The sequence below is a fragment of the Pezoporus flaviventris genome, unplaced genomic scaffold (assembly GCF_033815535.1).
Source record: "Pezoporus flaviventris isolate CSIRO_AGI_PZ_B2104156 unplaced genomic scaffold, CSIRO_AGI_Pfla_v1 ptg000074l, whole genome shotgun sequence".
Classification (NCBI taxonomy): Eukaryota; Metazoa; Chordata; class Aves; order Psittaciformes; family Psittacidae; genus Pezoporus; species Pezoporus flaviventris.
Window position 1 is genome coordinate 85,148 of NW_026892622.1, and position 22,287 is coordinate 107,434.

Here is a 22,287-nt window from a genome sequence, read left to right on the forward strand (position 1 = left end):
ACAGTGAATCTTCACATTCCTACCCCCAATCCTAACTGGGACAGGCAAGCTTTGAAACAATATCGGAGGTAGATTTTAGTCAGTACTAGGAATGCAGTCCCCAAGGCAGTGAGCTGGTCTAAGCTATATGAAATAGAGCAAGATGTAAATGAATCAACTGCTGGATTCATGGGAAGATTAAAAGAGGTGATGTCTAAATACACTAATATTGATCCTGAATCAGAGGAAGGAAGGAAAGAGTTAGGCCAGTTAACAAAAAGTCAATCCATGGAAAACATAAGGAAAAAGGTACAAAAGCTTAAGGGGGAGGACCAATGTGATCTGGTAAAAATAATGGATGTGGCTTTGGAGACTTATCACAATCGGACCAATATTGCTCTGGTGCAAGTTCTCTGCAATGGTTCAAATGGTTCAATGGTACTGGGGAGGGATTTCAGTCCCTGATTATTAATATATCTATTATTGATAGAATTAAAATAATTATTAATATAATACAATATTGCGTTTTGTGGGTTATAGTGTGTCAGGTTTCAACTAGGAATCTGTTAATATATATGTGGGAGCATAAGATAAGCTCCAGAGTAAAACTGGAATCTTTAGGGGAAAGAAGAGAGAGAAAAATTGCTGCCTGTAGCTATCCCCCAAGAAAGGGAGGGGAGGAAACAAGGATTACATGGAAAGGTTTGTGAACAGACTCCACAGGTTGCACTCAAAGGGAAAATGCCCTCAGAATCAAAATAAACAGCGGAGATTTAGTGGAACGTCAGGACAGGCAGAGAGAATTATTACTTTAGAGGAAGACTGAGGAGGAGCGGGGGAAGATTTGAATCCCAGCCCAGCAGAGCCCCTGGCTACAGTTAGGTTGGGGAATGAGAAGGTAAAAGTTCTTGTAGAAACAGAAACTACTTATTCTGTTATAAATACTTGTAAAGGGCAATTAAGCAAACAAACAGCTTCAGGCACTGGTGCCACAGGTGGACAGGAACCCGGCCTTCCTTTACATTTGAGAAACTGGCAAACAGATGTTGACCCATAAATTCCTTTGCATGCCTGAGTGCCCTGTGCTGCTATTGGATAACAGCACACTGAGTAAATTACATGCAGCAATTAGGGTTAAAGAAAGAAAATTCAGGTACATGTTCCTGATGAAAAGGCTGTGGAGGCCCGAGTTTATATGTTACAGAAACCAGGTACTGAGCCGGATATCCCAGAGGAAGCGGGTGTATCTGCAAATATGGGCTGCCAGAGCACCAGGACAATCACGAGATGCAGCAGCAGTAACTATTCTTCTAAAACCAAACATCACACTGCTAAGACAGAAACAGTATCCTATAAAACTGGAAGCAAGAAAAGAACTAGAGCCTCTAACAGAAAAATGTATTGAATACATTGGGACAAAAATGGTCTGTATTTGTACTTCACATGCTAATAACCATTCTGGAACAGAAAAGTAGTCAGGGGCTTTCCCCAGGCAGGCTGCGCTTCTATGACAAGAGGACGTAGAGTTGAAAGTATCAAACCTGTAGAACCAGCAGTGGTTTTGACAACAGATCCAGAAGCAGGAGAGCTGACTCACAACTGTTTACAGACCATAACATAATAGAGCTAAACCAAACATAAGAGACACTAAAGCCCTGCATTCCTCCTCCCCCAACACATCAGCACAGAAAGTTGAGCTGGTGGTGCTACTGAGACTTCTGAAATTGTCAGAAAGTCAAAATTTGCTTTTAAGGCACATCAGTTTGATAACACTCCAGTGAATATCGGTAATCACATTGCTGACAAAGCAGCCAAAGAAGCTGTGGGTGGGGACCTTTCATTAATATTGCCTCATCAGTATCAGAGCTTGGATAATGAAGTTCCAAGTTATCAAACAGAGGATGGAAAATTACCTAGTCTGAGGAGCCAAGAAACACGATGAAGGATGGTGGGTTACACCAAACAGGCAAGTGATAGCTGCCCAACCTCTTATGAGAAGAAAACCACCAGGCAGCACAAGGGGGAACAAAATCAATGACTGAGGCTTTAAAGCTCCAAGTTCTGAGTATGCAAATGACTGGAATTATAAAAGTGTTATAAAGAAGTGTGAACCTCGTTTACGATGCTAAGAGGCCCCCCACCTGGAACAACAAAGGCAATTGTCCACAAGACTGCTGGCAAGTGGACTTTACAGAACTGCCACAGCGTTACAGGCTCAGACATATATATGTGTGTGTGTGTGTGTGTGTATGTGTCTTAGTTTTTCTGAATGACTTTAACGGTAACATATGTATTGTCATTACAAATTATACACACTAATATAAATGCTTTTAAGCCCGGTGGGCCCTGACACCTTCTCATCTCCTCTGACACCAGCAGCTCCTGCACACAGACGGCTCCTGCTTTGCACCCACAATGTGTTTGAGGCCAACACTAAAACAGGATTGCAAAGTCAAAGAACACGTACCTGGATGCGCAGGGCAGCCACGGGAGATGCAGCCTCCTGAGAGAGGGGTCTCTTCTGCAAGGCTCTCGCTCCTTAAAGAGCCCACGCTCACCGTGGAGGCCCCGTCACAACGGGCAAATCCACAGCGACTGCCACGGCTTGGTGATGGCGGCAGCATCGTGCCCATGGCCACTGGGCACCCAGGGGTTGGGACTGGGTGAGCTTTAAGGTCCCTTCCACCCCAAACCAGGCTGTGACCGCGTGACTGCAAAACACGATCCCCATTTGGCTGCAGAAGAGCTCTCAGCACCGAGTCAGGCCCAGGATCAAGGGCAGACATTTGTGCAGAACATCCTGTCTCTGCTGCTGGCCTCGGCAGAGGCCCCTGCAGCCCCCTGAGGGCAGGTCAGGCCTGGAGAACAGCCAGGATGGAGGGCAGCACCGCCACCTCCTCTGAAGGAAGCCCAAGGGCTGAGGCTCTGCAGTCTTTTTCCTTTCCTCTCCTCTCCTCTCCTTTCCCTTCCCTTCCTTTCCCTGCAGCACCCTTGGCTTTCAGCCCCACAGCAGAGCCCTTCTGCAGCCGCTTCTCAGCTCTCGTTGCTCGCTGGCAGCTTCCCGAGGCAGTTGTGCCTCTGCCGGAGCCAGAGCAACGGCCCAGCCCGTGCTGCGCTGTGTGGGGCGCTCCGATGGCACCATCGAGTGAGTGCAGGGCTCGGCAGCGCTGGCAGGAGCAGAGCTGTGGGGCCTGACCCTGCTCCCGGGGCAGACGCGGGGGAGCTCCAGCCCTCGACAGGATCCTCCGCCTGCACCGCCGCCATGACAGCGGGCGGCGCGGGGGGATGACGTCAGAGCCGGCGCCACGGAGGGGACGGCGGGAAGGGGCCGGGCGCGCCGAGACTGGGGGGAGCGGAGGGGGGGGGATGTGGAAAGGAAAACGTGGGATGGGAGCGGGATGGGAGCGGGATGGGAACGGGATGGGAGAGGGATGGGAGCGGGATGGGAGAGGGATGGGAACGGGATGGGAGAGGGATGGGAACGGGATGGGAGAGGGATGGGAGAGGGATGGGAACGGGATGGCAGCGGGATGGGAGCGGGATGGGAACGGGATGGGAGAGGGATGGGAACGGGATGGGAGAGGGATGGGAGAGGGATGGGAACGGGATGGCAGCGGGATGGGAGCGGGATGGGAACGGGATGGGAGAGGGATGGGAACGGGATGGGAGAGGGATGGGAGAGGGATGGTGATGCGCGGACAAACTCCACAACTTGTTAGAATTTGTAAAGTAGGTATGCTTTTATTCAGCGCTGAGACGCACGGGGATAATTCCTCAAAGTCATGCGTACCTCAGTGTTGTTTCCCTCTACATTTATCCTCTAAAGTTATACATATTCAGAAGGTTGCACAACACGCCTGTACATATTCATATCCTATCCCCGCTTCGTATTATAATGAGCCAGAAGGTCCTCTGCGCCTGCGCATCGCCTCCTCTGGTCATGGGCAGGGGTCTCAAGATGAAGTAACTGAGTCTTCCTCCTGTGGGTAGGGGTCTTCAAGATGAAGTAAATGAGTCTTCCTCTCCTTGCACTTTTCACCTTTCAGTCTTCACATATGGCCTCAGGGTTTGGCCCGGTATCCCAGCCATAAACCATCTGCTTCTCCCCTTGTTAGTAGATTCAGGCGTCTGCTTTTCCTTATCAATAGCTGCTTATCAATAGGACCAGGTGTCTGCTTTTCCTTATCAATAGCTGCTTACCAATAGGACCAAGTGTCTGCTTTTCCTTATCAATAGCTGCTTACCAATAGGACCAAGTGTCTGCTTTTGCTTATCAATAGGACCAAGTGTCTTCTTTTCCTTATCAATAGCTGCTTACCAATAGGACCAGGTGTCTGCTTTTGCTTATCAATAGGACCAGGTGCCTTTGTTCTGCTTAGCAGCATTTACAACAGACAATACTTTTGTTTAAGCAAGCAAATTCCTCTAACCCCCTTGTACAACCCCCCTGTACAACCCCCTTGTACAATATCCCTGTACTACCCCCCTGTACATTGGTCAACCCTCTGTATCAATGGGAACGGGATGGGAGCGGGATGGGAACGGGATGGGAACGGGATGGGAGCGGGATGGGAGCGGGATGGGAACGGGATGGGAATGGGATGGGAGCGGGATGGGAACGGGATGGGAACGGGATGGGAACGAGATGGAGCGGGATGGGAACGAGATGGGAGCGGGATGGGAGTGGGATGGGAATGGGATGGGAGCGGGATGGGAACAGGATGGAGCCGGGATGGGAGCAGGATGGGAAAGGGATGGGGCCGGGATGGAACGGGATGGGAGCGGGATGGGAGCGGGATGGGAACGGGATGGAGCGGGATGGGAGCGAGATGGAGCCGGGATGGGAGCGGGATGGGAACGGGATGGGAGCGGGATGGGAGGGGGATGGGAGCGGGATGGGGCCGGGATGGAGCAGGATGGGAACGGGATGGGAGGGGGATGGGAGCGGGATGGGGCCGGGATGGAGCAGGATGGGAACGGGATGGGAGCGGGATGGGGCCGGGATGGGAATGGGATGGAGCGGGATGGGAGCGGGATGGAGCTGGGATGGGAACGGGATGGGAGCGGGATGAGAGGGGGATGGGAGCGGGATGGGGCCGGGATGGAGCGGGATGGGAACGGGATGGGAGCGGGATGGAGCGGGATGGGAGCGGAATGGGAGCGGGATGGAGCTGGGATGGGAGCGGGGTGGGAGCGGCATGGGAGCGGGGTGGGAGTGGGATGGAGCCGGGATGGGAGCGGGATGGGAACGGGATGGGAGTGGGATGAGAACGGGATGGGAGCAGGATGGGAACGGGATGGCAGCGGGATGGGAGCGGGATGGGAACGGGACGGAGTCGGGATGGGAACGGGATGGGAGCCGAGATGGGAGCGGGATGGGAGCGGGATGGGAGTGGGATGGGAACGGGACGGGAGCGGGATTGGAACGGGATGGAGCCGGGATGGGAGCAGGATGGGAACAGGATGGGGCCGGGATTGGAACGGGATGGAGCGGGATGGGAACGGGATGGGAGCGGGATGGGAACGGGATGGAGCGGGATGGGAGCGGGAAGGAGCCAGGATGGGAGTGGGATGGGAATGGGATGGGGGCAGGATGGGAGGGGGATGGGAGCGGGATGGGAACGGGATGGGAGCGGGAAGGAGCCAGGATGGGAGTGGGATGGGAATGGGATGGGAGCGGGATGGGAACGGGATGGGAGCAGGATGGGAGGGGGATGGGAGCGGGATGGGAGCGGGATGGGGCCGGGATGGGAACGGGATGGAGCGGGATGGGAGCGGGATGGAGCCGGGATGGGAGCCGGATGGGAACGGGATGGGAGCAGGATGGGAGGGGGATGGGAGCGGGATGGGGCCGGGATGGAGCGGGATGGGAGTGGGATGGGAGGGGAATGGTAGCGGGATGGGGCCGGGATGGAGCGGGATGGGAACGGGATGGGAGCGGGATGGGAGCGGGATGGGAGCGGGATGGGAGCAGGGTGGGAACGGGGTGGGAGCGGGATGGGAACGGGATGGGAACAGGATGGGAGCAGGATGGTAGCGGGATGGGAGCGGGATGGAGCCGGGATGGGAGCGGGATGGGAGTGGGATGGAGCCAGGATGGGAGCGGGATGGGAACGGGATGGGATCGGGATGAGAACGGGATGGAGCCGGGATGGGAGCAGGATGGGAACGGGATGGAGCCAGGATGGGAATGGGATGGGAGCGGGATGGGCCCGGGATGGGAACGGGATGGAGCGGGATGGGAGCGGGATGGAGCCGGGATGGGAGCGTGATGGGAACGGGATGGGAGCAGGATGGGAGGGGGATGGGAGCGGGATGAGGCCGGGATGGGAACGGGATGGAGCGGGATGGGAGCGGGGTGGGAAGGGGGTGGGAGCGGGGTAGGAGCGGGATGGGAACGGGATGGGAACGGGATGGGAGTGGGATGGGAGCGGGATGGAGCTGGGATGGGAACGGGATGGAGCGGGATGGAGCTGGATGGGAGCGGGATGGAGCTGGGATGGCAGCAGGATGGAGCCAGGATGGGAACAGGATGGGAACGAGATGGAACGGGATGGGAGCGGGACGGGAATGGGATGGGAGCGGGATGGAGTTGGGATGGGAATGGGATAGCAATGGGATGGCAACGGGATGGGAGCGGGGTGGGAGCGGGATGGGAGCGGGGTAGGAGCGGGATTGCAACGGGATGGGAGCAGGATGGGAACGGGATGGGAAAGGGATGGAGCGGGATGGAGCGGTGGGATGGGAACGGGATGGGAGCGGCATGGAAGCGGGATGGGAGCTGGATGGGAGTGGGATGGGAACGGGATGGAGCCGGGATGGGACCGGGATGGGAACGGGATGGAGCCGGGACGGGAGCGGGATGGGAACGGGATGGGAATGGGATGGAGCCAGGATGGGAGAGGGATGGGAACAGGATGGAGCTGGGATGGGAGCGGGATGGGAACGGGATGGGAACGGGATGGGAGCAAGATGGAGCGGGATGGGAGCGGGGTGGGAATGGGATGGGAACGGGATGGGAGCGGGGCAGTGAGGGGCAGTTGTGGGTGTTGGGGATCACTTGGGGAGCACATGGGGCAGTTGTGGGTCTGGGGCTGACTGGGGTGTCAGCTGGGAAACAGTTGTAGCTCAGGGAGATCTCTTGTGGGGACGTTGTGGGTCTGGGGAGTCATTTGGGGGTCACTTGGGAGGCAGGTGTGGGTCTGGGGAGTCACTTGGGGGTCACTTGGGAGGCAGGTGTGGGTCTGGGGAGTCACTTGGGAGGCAGGTTTAGGTCTGGGGAATCACTGGGGGGTCATTTGGGAGGCAGTTGTGGGTCCGGGAGGCCACTAGGGGGGCAATTTTAGGGCTGAGGGGATCATTTGGGGGCAGTTATGGCTCTGGGGGTCACTGGGTAAACACTTGGGGGGCAGAGGTAGGTCTGCGAGCTCTCTTGGCGGGCAGGTGTGTGTCTGGGGGGTCACTTGGGGGCAGTTGTGTGTCTGGGCGGTCACTTGGGGGCAGTTGTGGGTCTGGGGGGTCACTTGGGGGCAGTTGTGGGTCTGGGGGGTCACTTGGGGGCAGTTGTGGGTCTGAGTGGTCACTCGGGGGGCAGTTGTGGGGCTGTTGTAAGTCTGGGAGATGACTGGAGGGCAGCTCTGGGTCTTTGGGGGCACTTGGAGGGCACTTGTGGGTCTGGGATTTCATTTGGGGGACACTTGGGGAACTGTTTTTGGTCTGGGGGTCACTTGGGGGTCACTTGGAAGCAGTTTTGGGTGTAGAAGGTTACTTGAGGGTCACCTGGGGGGAGTTGTGGGTATGGGGAGTACCCACAGAGCATGAGGCTTGGTTTAGAGAAGCCTCACTGCTCATCAATGAGGTTGCAGTAGCGGCAGTGTCTGTCTCAGGCATTGGAGTAGCCCCGTTGCTGTGGCTGGCACTGCAGCAGCTGCTGTGCTTGTTGCAGTGGCTGGAATAGCTGCAGTGTTTATGCCTATTGTTGCCATGTAGTAGCCACAGTCCCAATCACTGGGGTTGCAGTAGATGCAGGGCTTGTGGCTGGCAATGAGAAGACGCAGGTCTTGTGCCTGGCAGTGAGAAGCCACAGTGCTTGTGGCTCGCACTGGAGAAGCCTCACTGCTTGTTGATGTGGTTGGAATACCTGCAGTGCCCATCACTGGAGTTGTAGCAGCCGCAGCACCTGTCCTTGGCATTGGAGTAACCCATGGGCCTGCTGCCATGGTTCTTAGGGCTTGGGTTGGAGAAGCCTCACTGCTTGTCGATGGCATTGGAGGAGCAGCAGTTTTTGTCAGTGGCGTTGGAGAAGGCACAGTGCTTCTGGGTAGGGTTGATCTAGGCACTGCCTATGTTGCAGGCCTTAGTGTAGCCCCATTGCATCTTCCTAGAGTCGGAATAGCTGCAGAGCTTAAAACTGGTGGTGGAGCAACTGCAGTGCTTGTGCCTGGGGTTGGATTAGTCACAGTGCTTGTTGATGGGGCTGGAGTAGCCACAGTGCCTGTCCTTTGCATTCGAGTGGCTGATGTGTCTGTCACGGTACTTTGAGTACCCGCAGAGCATGAGGCTTGGGTTGGAGAATCCTCACTGCTCATCAATGAGGTTGCAGTAGCGGCAGTGTCTGTCTCAGGCATTGGAGTAGCCCCATTGTTCTGGCTGGCACTGCAGTAGCTGCTGTGCTTGTTGCAGTGGCTGGAATAGCTGCAGTGTTTATGCCTATCGTTGCCACGTAGTAGCCGCTGTCCCAGTCACTGGGGTTGCAGTAGCCGCAGGGCTTGTGGATGGCAGTGAGAAGCCGCAGTGCTTGTGGCTCGCACTGGAGAAGCCTCGCTGCTTGTTGATGGGGCTGCAGGAGCAGCAGTGTGTGTCACTGGCGTTGGAGAGGCTGCAGTGGTTGTGGCTTGCACTGGAGTAGCTGCAGTGTTTGTGGCTGGGGTTGACGTAGCCACTGTATACATAGCAGGCCTTACAGTAGCGCCATTGCTCCTTCCCAGAGATAGAGTAGCTGCAGAGCTTAAAACTGGTGGTGGAGTAACTGCAGTCCTTGTGCCTGGGGCTGGATTAACTGCAGGGCATGTTGAATTGGGTGGCACCAGCCACAGTGCCTGTCCTTTGCATTCAAGTGCCTGATGTGTCTGTCGCTGTACTTGTAGTACCTGCAGTGCTTGTGGCTTGGGTTTGAGAAGCCTCACTGCTTGTTGATGGGTCACTGGTGTTGGAGAGGCTGCAGTGGTTGTGGCTGGCACTGGAGTAGCTGTAGTGCTTCTGGTAGGATTTGCAGTAGCCACAGTGTTTGTGCCTGGGGTTGATCTAGCCACTGCAAACGTTGCAGGCCTTAAGAGTAGCGACAGTGCTCCCTCCTAGAGTTGGAATAGCTGCATACCTGGAAACTGGTGGTGGAGCAACTGCAGTGCTTGTGCCTGGGGTTGGATTGTCCAAAGCGCTTCTTGATGGGGCTGGAGTAGCCACAGTGCTTGTCCTTTCCATTCGAGTGGCTGATGTGTCTGTCACGGTACTTTGAGTACCAGCAGTGCATGTGGCTTGGTTTGGAGAAGCCTCACTGCTCGTCAATGAGGTTGCAGTAGCAACAGTGTCTGTCTCAGGCATTGGAGTAGCCCCGTTGCTGTGGCTGGCACTGCAGCAGCTGCTGTTCTTGTTGCAGTGGCTGGAATAGCTGCAGTGTTTATGCCTATGGTTGCCATGTAGTAGCCACTGTCCCACTCACTGGGGTTGCAGCAGCCGCAGGGCTTCTGGCTGGCAATGAGAAGCTGCAGTGCTTGTGCTTGCACTGGAGAAGCCTCACTGCTTGTCGATGGCATTGGAGGAGCAGCAGTGTTTGTCAGTGGCGCTGGAGAAGCCACAGTGTTTGTGCCTGGGGTTGATCTAGCCACTGCAAACGTTGCAGGCCTTAAGAGTAGCGGCAGTGCTCCCTCCTAGAGTTGGAATAGCTGCATACCTGGAAACTGGTGGTGGAGCAGCTGTAGTGCTTGTGCCTGGGGTTGGATTGTCCAAAGTGCTTCTTGATGGGGCTGGAGTAGCCACAGGTCCTGTCCTTTGCATTCGAGTGGCTGATGTGTCTGTCATGGTACTTTGAGTACCCACAGTGCATGTGGCTTGGTTTGGAGAAGCCTCACTGCTCGTCAATGAGGTTGCAGTAGCGGCAGTGTCTGTCTCAGGCATTGGAGTAGCCCCGTTGCTGTGGCTGGCACTGCAGCAGCTGCTGTGCTTGTTGCAGTGGCTGGAATAGCTGCAGTGTTTATGCCTATTGTTGCCATGTAGTAGCCACTGTCCCAGTCACTGGGGTTGCAGTAGCCGCAGGGCTTGTGGATGGCAGTGAGAAGCCGCAGTGCTTGTGGCTCACACTGGAGAAGCCTCACTGCTTGTTGATGTGGTTGGAATACCTGCAGTGCCCATCACTGGAGTTGTAGCAGCCACAGCATCTGTCTATGGCATTGGAGTAGCCCACGGGCCTGCTGCCATGGTTGCAGTAGGCACAGTTCTTAGGGCTTGGGTTGGAGAAGCCTCACTGCTTGTTGATGGGGCTGCAGGAGCAGCAGTGTGTGTCACTGGTGTTGGAGAGGCTGCAGTGGTTGTGGCTTGCACTGGAGTAGCTGCAGCGTTTGTGGCTGGGGTTGACGTAGCCACTGTATACATAGCAGGCCTTACAGTAGCGCCATTGCTCCTTCCCAGAGATAGAGTAGCTGCAGAGCTTAAAACCGGTGGTGGAGTAACTGCAGTCCTTGTGCCTGGGGCTGGATTAACTGCAGGGCATGTTGAATTGGGTGGCACCAGCCACAGTGCCTGTCCTCGGCGTTTGAGTGGCCGATGTGTCTGTCGCTGTATTTGTAGTACCTGCAGTGCTTGTGGCTTGGGTTTGAGAAGCCTCACTGCTTGTCACTGAGTCTGGAGTAGCCACACTGCTTTTTTTGCCCTGGCTGGAATAGCAGCAGTGCATGTTGCTGGAGTTGTAGCTGCAGTGACAGTCCTTGCCATTGGAGTAGCCACGGTGCCTGTCGCTATTGTTGGTGTCACCGCAGTGGTTGTGGCTGGTGTTGGAGTAGCTGCAGTGCTCGTGGCGGGTGTTGGAGTAGCCGCTTTGTCTGTTGCTTTGCTGTCAGAACTTGTCTCTCCTCACTGCAGAGCGTGAGAGACTGAATCAGCCTTGCTCGGGGTAAGTGCTAATCAGAAACCACTATACAATCGGTGTGTTACCAGCGTTATCCTCAGACTAAAGCCCAACCTCACCACTGCCCCAGCTACAAGGAGGAGACATAACTCTTATGAGGTGTCCCTCTGACACCTATTGCTCTCCAAAGAACCCAGAAACCAATCCCCACAAGCCCCCCAAAAACTGCAAAAGTACCCCCAAAACACCCAACCTCACCAAACTCCCAAACACCCAAAACCACCCGCTCTCCGCAAAACCCAACCTGCCAAAACCCCCAAACCCCACGCTCCCCCCAAGAGGCACCCCCAGCTTACTTGCCCAGCTGCTGGCTCAGGCTGTGAGGGTGGAGGGCGGCTGTCTCCTGGGGCAGTGGATGTTTGCAGCCAAGGGTGGTTGAACACATCGTCCAGGGATGGCCTGTCGCGAGCTCTCATGGACAAGCACCACCTGATGAGGTGCTGGCATTCTGGGGAGAATCCGGGAACTGCCGCTCAGTTGCAGGAGGCTCCTGCCTACCTTGTGCCACCGTCCGCAGCGCCCAGGCCTGGGTGCGCTCAGAGCTGCACCCAGACCTCCTGATCCATGACTCGGTTTGGAGGAGAGCAGGATGGCAGGACATGGGCCACCTCCTCCAGCTGACCAAGGGCGATCAGCTGCCACCCCCTAAACCCCGACCTTCCCCTGCTGCTGCGAAGCCAGGTACCTACCGACAGAGATCCGGCGCTGGAAGAAGAGCTGCCCGCTGACGATGTCCTCGCAGCACCGGAAGGGGAGGACCCCGCACACCATCTCATACAGCAGCACGCCCAGGGACCAGATCGCCGCCGGACGGCCGTGGTAGCAGCGCCAGCGGAACCACTCCGGCGGGTAGTACAAAGGTGTTCCTACAACAGGATACGGGCGCACCTCATTAGGCAGATGCCGCCTGCTCCTGGATTCTCGCCCGCGGATCCCCAGGGATGCAGGGGCTGCACCGGTGGCGCCACGGACGTGGGGATGCACACTCGGTGTGACCCGCCACCTCGTCATCAGCACGTGACTCTTGTTCACAAACTGCCCGGTACCGGAAGCACCCTGGGCTGTGGGCTCACCGCTAAATTTGGTGTAGACCGTGTCCCTGAGGAGGGTGCTGCAACCAAAGTCAATAAGCTTGACCTCTCTGGTGGCCAAGTTGATGATGATGTTCTGGGGCTTGATATCCCTGTGCAGGACACCGCGGCTGTGGCAGTGCCGCACAGCCACCAGCACCTGGAGGAAAATGCCCCGCGCCAGATCCTCGGGCAGGAACCTCCATTTTTTGATGAAGTCGGAGAGGTCCTGCGATGGCTCCGGACGCTCCAGAACCAGCACAAAGGAGTGGGGCAGCTCAAACCAATGGAGGAGCTGGATGATGGCACTGCAGCCGGAGCGCACCTTCCTCAACATGGCTATCTCCAAGGGAATGCGAGTGCCGCTGGGCTGCAGGGGGACCACGGCACCGTCAGTAGGGCCGATGCTGGCCCGGGGCTCCTGTGCCTCCCTGCCTGGGATGCTCTGATGCCCTCCTGCAGGTGCCCCCCGCAAGCCCCAGGGATGCTCTGGTGCACCCCTACCCGGCCCGTGTCCCCTGGTGACTCCACACCCACTCCCCTCTCGCCGTCCCACTTTCCCCCCCGCCGGCCCCACCGGCTCACCCCCACCCGCTCTGCCCCGCACTGTCCCGGTGGCCCCGCGCACTCACCCGCTCGCCCCACGAGGAGATGCGCTCCCGAGCCACTTGTTTGATCGCCACCTGCGAGCCAAGGGCAGCGCTGGGCTGAGCTGAGCTGAGCCGAGCCCCGCCGCCTCCCCGGCCCGCCGCCGGGCCCGCCCTTACCGGGCTGTTGTCACACAGGCGGAGCCCCGAGTACACGGACGCGAAGCCGCCTCTCCCCAGCAGCGGTCCCACGCGGTAAAGCCGCTCGAAGCTCTCCTTGTCGTGCCCCGTGCGACAGACGCGGCCGCTGTCGCTGCGCGCGGGGTCCCCGCCGGCCCCCACCGGGCGCTCCGGGCCGAGCGGAGCCGCATCATTCCCGGCCTTTCCCGGCCGAGGCTCCACGGCGCGCCGCTCCCCGCCGGTCCCGGAGCGCAGATAGGCCGACGGGTCAATGCGGGTCAGGAGGAGCACGGGCACCTTGCCCGACCGCGCTGCCGGTGACGGCACCCCCGCAGCAGCACCGCGCTCCGGGGTCTCGGGGGTCGCGGCTGCCGGGAGGCTGCGGGGCGGGGAGGGAGCGGGCGCTCCGCCGCCGGTCCGCGCTCCGCCGGGCACCTGTGGATGGTGGCGGCCCCCGGCCGGCCCCAGGCGGGGCGGGGCCTGGGGGCGGGCCGGGGAGCGCCAGGGGCCGGCGCTGCCTCGCCAGACCCAGACCCAGCGGCGGCGGCTCGCCCAGCGCCGCCACTGCCAGTACCGGGAGAGGGGAGCGGTGCCGCGAGCCCCTGCGGGGGGACGCTGGGGGGACGGGGGAGGCACCATCGCGGGGAGCGGCGGAGGGCGGGCTCCGGACCGCCGAGAGCTGCCGCCGCCGCCTCACCTGGTGCTGCTGCCGCTGCTCCTGCCCAAGCCGCTGCCGCTCAGAAGCCGCTGCCGAAGCCGCTGCCGCTCAAAAGCCGCTCAGAAGCCGCTCAAAAGCCGCTGCTGCCGCCGCCGCCGCAGCCTCGCTGTCAACGGCTCTGTCCACGCGCGCCCCGGGCGCCCGCTGCCACCGGGCGGAGCGGCCGGCGGGGGGGGTCTCGCGGCCGCGGGAGCCCGGGGAACGGCGGAGCGGGCCCTGCCCAGCCCCGCGGCCGGGCTCGTGCGCCCCCCGCCCGGCAGCAGCATCCCCGCGGCCGAGCCTTTGGAAACTGAACCTGAGCCTTGGGACCCTGCGAACGAGGCTTTAGAACTGAAACCGGAGGCTTTGGGAAGTCACAAGGAGGCTGCGATTTACTGCTTATTTTATCCCCTTTTTCCTTTCCACAGAGGTGGATTGAGGTGAGATTGTGATGAACACATAAATGTACTGGCTTTCTCAAATCATAGGTGTGCTCACGTGCAGGATGTAACTGTACGAGTTTACAGTAACAGAAACAAAACACGCTAAAGATACCAGACTAGACAGCAAGTTAAAAAGGTTCAGATCTCTTGATCTAAATGGAGTCACATAGCAAAAGAATTTGTAAAGGTAAGAGAAGGTGGGGGGTGAAGCTTGGTATAAGGAAAGCTAGTGCCTGGAAAATATAGGGTTAAAGTACTGTTTAGCTTAACTTAGGCTGTAGAAAGAGAACAGTGTTTATGTTGTAAGTCTGGGGGATGTCGTGGCCCCACTTAAACATGAGTTAATTGTTTCACGCTGGTCTCCTAAAGTAGTTTTAAAGAGCAATATTTGTGTTGTAAGTCTGTGGTGAGATAACAGGCTTTAGTGGCCCCACTAAAAACGAATGAGTTATTTCACACCATCCTTATCAGTTCGTTTGGAGACAGAGCCTCCCAAGGCTCTGCTAGCTTGGGATACTCCTTGTCTGCCCATCCTGCAACAGATTTTGCAGGAAGGTCACACTGTTTTAAATCCTTGCTAGTTATCAGAATAATTACAGATATAGCTGGTTGTGTGGTTGCCGGGGGGTCCAGCTGTGCCAGAGGTGAAAAGTACACCGTGAGGAAGACTGCTTACTGCATCTTGAAGACCCCTGCTCACAAGAGGAAGACTGTTTACTTCATCCTCAGGCCCCCTGCTCACAATCACCACAGAGCAGTGCGCAGACGCCAAGAGGAGGAGACTTGTGATAATAAATTCTTGAAGCTCGTTCTAATATCCCCCGCCTATATGCGGGAATTATGAATATGCATATAACTGATGTAATACTGAAAGTATATAAACTTGTACCAAATGCTAATCCCTTGCGCCTCTGGCTGCGGTCAGGCGCCCAGCGCTGTCGCTTTTGCTTTCTTGACTTTGTCCCTCACTAAACCCTCGTTACCTCGTTTAGAGGAGTGAGTTCGTATTTCACAAGCTCTCAGGAAGCTCTTCCCTGTGAGGGTGCTGAGGCGCTGGGTGCCCAGAGGAGCTGTGGCTGCCCCATCCCTGGCAGCGTTGGAGGCCGGGTTGGACACAGGGGCTCGGAGCAAGCTGCTCCTTCCATGTGGAAGGTGTCCCTGCCCGTGGCAGGGCTTGGAGCTGGAGGAGCTTTAAGGTCCCTTCACCCCAGCCCATCCGGTGCCTCTGGGATCCCATGGGGGGCGGCTCCTCCATGAGGAAAGGCCCCGCCCCTCACGGGGGTCCCGCTGCCCCGTGCGCATGTGCAGGAGGCCGGACTACAGGTCCCTGCGTGCCCCGCGCGGGGGAGCCGTGCGCTGATTGGCTGCGGCGGAGGCGGGCCCAGGGCGTGAGGCGGAGCTGCAGCCGGCAATGGCGGCGGCAGAGCGGGAGGAGGTGAGGGTGAGCGGGCGCGGCGCGGGTCTGGGGGGCGCTGCAGAGCCCGGGGAGCGGGGCTGGGGGTCTGCGGCCCCCCGAGGCTCTGGGCAGTGGGGCCGGGCGCTGCGGGGGAATGCGGGGGGCGGGTGCGAGCGCTGGGCAGTGGGGCTGCGAGATGGCTGGGAGTGTGGGGTGCTGCGAAGCCGGGGCATGGGGGGCTGGGAGCTGTGGGGGTCCCGCACCTTTCCGGCCCTGGGGATGGAGCGGGGCTGTTGTGGGGGGCCCTGGGGGCTGTTTCCCCCCGGGGGGGGAGGTGCTGCTGGGGCAGCCGATCCCCGGCACCCGGGGGGGGGGGGGTAGGGGGGGGGGGATGGGGCAGAGGTGTCGTTGACTCTGAGCTGGGTTTTGGCTCCTGGAGCGGGATGGGGAGCAGGAAGGGAAGGATGAAAAACCCGAGGGTGGAGATAAGAACAGTTTAATAACCGAAGCACAATGTACTAGTGCTGGTAATAGTGAATGATGATAAGGGAAATAATAAGAAGAGGAAAAAAAAAAGGGAAAGGGAAAAAAAAAAACGCAATAAACACAAGTGATGCCCAATACAATTGCTCAGCACCCACTGAGTGATACCCAGCCCGACCCGAGCAGTGATCCTTCCCTTCCAGATAACTCCCCCCAGTTTATGTACAACTAAAACGTCAGTGTGTTGTCAGCATTGCTCTCGGAATAAAGCCAAAACACAGCAGAGCACCAGGTGCTAGAAAGCAAACGAGCACTGTCCCAGCCACAACCAGGACAGTATCCACCCCTTATTCCATACCATTTATGTCATGCCAGGCCTCACACTTCCCACTGTCATCCTTCCTGTCTTTTGAGACTTATACCTATACACGCGCACACACACACACACACACACACACACACACAGTTATCATTCCCTTAGTCTATGGACCGTCCATACAAAAGTCCGTTGAATTCATTCAGGCCCTGACCTGGGGCTCCATCTGCCATAGCAGTGTCTCCAGGCAGGAAAGATGGATGGTGTGTGGTGTTGGGTTGTTGGATGCTGAAGCCAGTTCCGATTCCATCACTGCGACCCTTGTCCAGTTTGATCAAAGTCCATTCTTCATTAATGGTGATCAAGGGAGTCAGGTTCAGATCCTCAGACCCACAGTGGTGGGGACAGGGGCCGCGAGGTGTCCCGCGCAGTGATGGGTGTTCAGCCGCCATGGAAGCGATCACGGAATTCAGTATTACACAGCATCATAAAGTTCAATTCACTGGCTCTTTTCACCCCAAATCAGATCTCCTTCAGGTACACGCCGGACTTCCCCACCCTCCCGCAATACCCACCAAATGCCCCCAGCTCTTTGAGCAAAAGCAATCCCACGAGCGGGTTTTCTTTTGCCTGAATCGTCAATAACCCAGACACATCCTTTATGTGCCCCAGCACATCCTTTATGTGCACCCCAGGAACTTCATCTCCCTCTATGGTATGTAAAATTTGTAATTGGGCTGGGTCAGCCCTGTTGGCAGATCCTCTGGTGTTGAGCAAGCAGGTGGCCTTTGCTAAGTGTATCCCAGTGTTTGAAAGTCCCACCACCCGTTGCTCTCAGTGTGGTTTTCAGCAGCCCATTGTACCATTTGCATTTCAAGTCTCAGTGTGTTGAGAAGGGCCAGAACCTTTATTTGCCCTGCTGCTGATTTACTGTGGTCATCGAGCTGAAGGCTTTAGATGTGGGAGCAGTTGATCTAGGGCTTGTTCATGTAATTTTATGCCATCTAAAAACTAAACGGAGTTTCTCTCATTAAAGCTCTACAAATGCCTTTTAAATCCTAGCGCTTTTAATGTATGAGATAGCTGTGGATGGCCTGGTACACAGGCTACGCGTACAGCACCCTACAGTACAAAATATGTATGACCTTCCTGGTCAGTGCGTGCGGCTGAAAATGAGTGTGGTGTCACAGGAGGTTATTTGAGGATGAACTGAAAATGTTCCAGGCCTTGTTTCTGGGGAAGTCTCTCGTTCCCAGGTTGTCCTGGTGCTCTGTGGACAGGCTTCTGGCCATGTGTTGTCTGTGCAGGTGTCCGGGAGGCTCCGTGCTTCGTCACGGAGTCGCGTCCTGCACTGAGGTGACTCTTAGTTACTGCCGTAGCTCAAGCACAGGTTCTCGCCAACGGCTGCAGTCGCTGTGAGTGCTGGTTTTTGTAAACACGTTTTCTTGCAGGGGATTGTCTCTTCTGTGAAACGTTTGCATGGGATTTCTGTAGTTAAAAAAATACACAACTGCTTTGTTTTCCCCCTCTGCTTGCCTGCGGTGAGTAGGAAGGAGAAGGAGAATGCCTGGCAGAGACGGGTAAAGAAGAGAAAGGGGAAGAAACGAGCCCAGAGAAGCAGTGCGGAAGGTGCCAGTGAAGAGCAGGGAGAAGAGAAGCAGCAGCCTCCAGCAGGTCAGGCGAGAAAGTGCCCCTCCCAGAGCAGCGTCCCAGAAAAAGGAAGGCGGCGAGAAGTTGGAGTCTCAGGTGAGCCTCCTGCTGAGGGAATGGGTCGTGGGTTTTGGTGACTGATAAGTTGAAGGGTGAGAAGCAGTCTCTAGGTTCAGGCAGGCCTCGGTCAGACACAGCAGTGGAGCAGCTATTTATTTAACGTTTGTGCACAAACGGGTGTCCTGGCAAGCAGGCACACACAGCAAAGGCAGAACTTTGATTTGTATTTCCTTTCCCATCCTCAAGTTCCCTCCCTTGTTACCCCATTGGTTGGGGACTCCAAGGTTTACAGCCTCTCCGACGTGTATAATCTACGTGCTAACTGTCCCGCCTCTGGTTCCACCTCCCCTTACTCAGTTTCGTACACCCCTTCCTCTTACTTCTTTCTTTCTCTCCTTTTAGGGTTTGATTTCATAACTCTCTGGCAGGCACATGATACCCCAACTTACTGCTTAACTACAGCAGCGGTTTGCACCGGCTTAGCTTCATAGGCTGTACAAAGATAGAGTTCTTTTGCACCACAGAGCATGTCTGTTGCCCACAGATGCCGTTGTCTTTAAGCACAGAGTGTGCCTGTTTAAGTCACGGTATTTCAAACCCTATGTTTCGTTCCCTGAGTAACTTAGCCCCAGCCCCAATATTGCAAAGTCTTAGTATTACAAAACCTTAATATTGCAAAGCCTCATCCCGAATATGCAAACCCAACAGTGTTTCTCTCTCATGCGTGATTTTTCCCCATAGGGAGCCTGCCATTTTCTTTTCACAGAATCATAGAATGGTTTGGGTTGGAAAGGACCTTAAGATCATCCACTTCCAATTCCCCTGCCGCAGGCTGGGACACCACACGCTAGATCGTGTCGTCCAAGACTCCGTCCAGCCTGGCCTTAAACACTGCCAGGGATGGAGCATCCACAGCCTCTCTGGGCAACCTGTTCCAGGGCCTCCCCACTCTCACAGTAAATGCAGTTGTTTTCATCATTCAGAGAATCTTTTTGGTAACGGATCAGCGCAGCTTACAGATGGCATCACAGATGGCACAGCTTCTAAGTACCCAAGTTTGGATCATTAATTCTTTTCTCCACCTTGGAGCAAGAGTAGTCCTAAAGCATTGCTGCCTGGTTCTTAGTTGTTCTCAACATGCACCAAGTAACAGAAAAGACCCGAAGGAGAAGCTCTTGGGGTTTTATTTCTGGTGTTTAGGCAGTGCCATTCGAGAGGAGACTGAGAGGTCTGGGAGCAGGCAGCTGTAAGCACACCTTCCTGGGATACCTGCGGAGCGGCTTGCTTTGCTTATCTCTGTTTCCCAGTGGTTTTAAATCCTGAATTGTGAGAATTAAGTGAATCGGTTGATCTCAACAGAGCACTTCTGCATGGAAATAGCTGCTCAGGAGGGAAAGATGCCTCTTAGTCATGGTGCTTAAGAACTAGACGTACATTTGTTTGATTTTAAAATTCATACCCTTCCAAATGCACTGGCAAATGCATTGTGTCCCTTTCCAAATGCTGCAGTAAGCATTACTGAAGGCAATTCCATAGAACAGGGCAGTTTGGCAGGTGGCCTTTTTTCTTGCTTTCTGGTTGCACTGACTTTCCTTACCCTTCTCTACCCCCAGTGTGTCTTCTTTTCTTGCAGCTTATGTCTCACATTGCCCAGGCAGGTTTGTGACCTACATTGATATTCAGGCTTCCTACAGATACAAACCCGATCAGTGGAATTACTTGAAGCAGTTCTGCAGACCTGGTTTTAAGAGTCCTCACAAGGTCTGTGTGTATCAGGAGGAGATGGAATACATTTTGTTTCTTCAAGCAATGTGTAATAAGCATGGTTTTACTGAGCTACAGCAAAGCTTTGAATTATTCTGATCTCACCATATAAGGAGTTGTCCCATACATACGCTTTGACAGTGATTTGGTCAGGGATGAAGGTCTTGTATGCACATCCCATCTCTAACTCTTTCAGTGATTACTGTTTCCTTAAAGAGTATCTGCAGCTACCCATGTGGTTGCAGTACTGTGAGAAGTATCCTTTAGTACTTAAGTACCCCGCAGCAGTCGAGCAGAGTGTCTCAAAGCAGTTCTTAAGGCTCCTGTTGTGTAGAGCTCCTCAGTAATTTAGCTAGGCAAAGAAGTCTGTCTTTCATGGAACTGGTTTTGGACTCAAGTGTACTGTGTGATTTCTCCCATCTCTAAACCGCCTTGCACTAAAGCTGTGTTAGTTGTGTTAAATTCTTACTCTTCTTTAGGAGAAAAGTAAGGGGGAGGCAAGGAGCGATTGCCCAGTCATTGCTGCTTTACCTGCCGATCCAAAGTGAAGAGGTCTTTTCTTTCTTGTCACTAGAAAAGTAATGAATAGTCTTTTCCCAAATCCCATTGAGAGGCTGGATTCTCACATCATGAATGTGTCTTGCAGCTCCAGCAGTCATGTTTGGGGAGGAGGCTAGAGAGTCCAGTTTGGGGCATTTTCTCAGAGTGGGTGGGAAACAAAACCCACGTATTTAATTCTGCTGTGTATTCAGCATTCCCGGTTTTCCCCTTTTCAGTCTGTTGCTCAAGCTCTACGTGATGAAGGTTGTCCTTTGATGTTAATTCCAAGCAGGCCTTGTGAGTGGTTCTGTATCTTACACACATCTTAGCAGACTGTAAGCGTTCACATGAAATCACAGCTCCAGCCTGAAAAGTGTTCTGTGGCAAGACCACGAGGAGCTGGCTTTTACCTGGCAGTGGCCTCCATTCAGTTTTAAACAGTTTGAAAGTATGAAGCTTTATCATCATTTTTTCTAGAGAGCCATCCATGGACACTTGGAGTGTGATTGGGTCAAGCTGAGCTCTTTCTTGCTCTTGAATCATTACTGATAAGAAGTGGTTTACGGTGCAAACTGTTCCTTCCAAAACATGTGAGCACCCAACCGAACCCAAGCCAACCTGTTGTCAGGAAGGAAATGCCACGACTGTAGGAAAGCTCCTCTGGGCAGCTGTTGAAGTTCAGGTGGTGCTTGAGCCCAGTTAACCGGGCAGCTTGCTTTTCAGTGCTGCACATAGTGCTGCCTATGGAGAGCAGCAGAGGAATTAAGGGGACAAAAAGCTGGTTGTGTCACTGTGGTCAGCAGGTGCTTTTGAGTAGACAGGCAGAGGTCTCAGAGCTCAAGAGTATCTGTCACTGACCTAGAAGCTCATGCAAATAAGGAAGTGCTGTTACTTTTTTCCATGCTTTAAAATAGAGATTGTGTAAAGCAGGCCCAGGCTGTCAAAAAGAGAAAATAATGGATGAAGCACTAAAGAATTAAAAATCTGTATGAAAAATGATGTGCTGACCCAAAAGACAGAAAATCATTTGCAAAGAAGTTCTTACCTTCTTTTTGCCTACAGCCAGAGGTGAAGATCAGAGAGGGAAGAAAAGAGACATGTTAGTTAAGTGTTTCCTGAGAATAAGTGGGGGAGTAGATATTGCAGACTGAATATTGAGCCCAGGCATCAGTGCTTATTGGAACCTGATAAGGAAAGTGCAGAACCAGAAGATAAAGGTGACGTACAGCTGTGTAAGAGGACTGACCTACTCTTCCCTTTGGAATGAAACCTAGGATTTGGTGCAGCAAAGAGCAGGGCAACATAAATGAGCATGTGAACGTCTGTCCTTGTCTCTCTCTTTTATAAACTCCTCCTCTCTCTGTCTTACCCATAGTTTCTGTCTTTTTTTCCATTGCTTCCTTTTTCTATTGCTTTCCATTCCTGCTTTCTTTTGGTATTTTGAATAGTTCCGAAGAGATGCTTCCTGGACTTCTCCATGAAGAGTGGTGTGCTGGCTGTGGCAAATCAGACTACCTTCAAAGACGGAAGAGGGAAAACAAGAAACGTAACCGACCTCAGGGGAGCTGCAAAGTAGGTTTTACCCTTCTTAAGTGCTTGTGTGTTGGATTCTGAGACTGTGAAATAATTTAGGAATTGGAAAACAAAGATCAGAATCTGTTGTATCAAATGGCTGAGGGTACCCGGGCGAGACTTCCTGGTAGATGGTTTCTGTGCCTGAGCACTTGCAAAGTTCCAGTAGGGAAACCCAGCACTGTGTTATGCAGAAATGAACAAGGAGCCACAAGCTTTAGTGTTCCTCAGAATGACTGTCAGTTTTGAAAACATTCCACTTGGTTTTCCTAGCCAAAATTAATAGCAAGGAAAGTTAAAGGAGGTTCAAATTGAAGTCTTCATGCAGCAGGACTCGGGCCAGCCAGTGATGGCCTCAGCTCTTCCTTCCT

General features: G+C 54.9%; 1 long non-coding RNA gene across 1 annotated transcript; it reads left to right on the top strand.

The window, feature by feature from the left end:
• The first annotated feature begins 19,693 nt into the window (after positions 1–19,693).
• LOC133279392 (uncharacterized) lies at positions 19,694–20,952 on the top strand. Its single transcript, XR_009746876.1, has 3 exons — positions 19,694–19,801; positions 20,581–20,641; positions 20,822–20,952. It is a non-coding gene; the product is annotated as an uncharacterized LOC133279392 (long non-coding RNA).
• Positions 20,953–22,287: the final 1,335 nt, after the last annotated feature.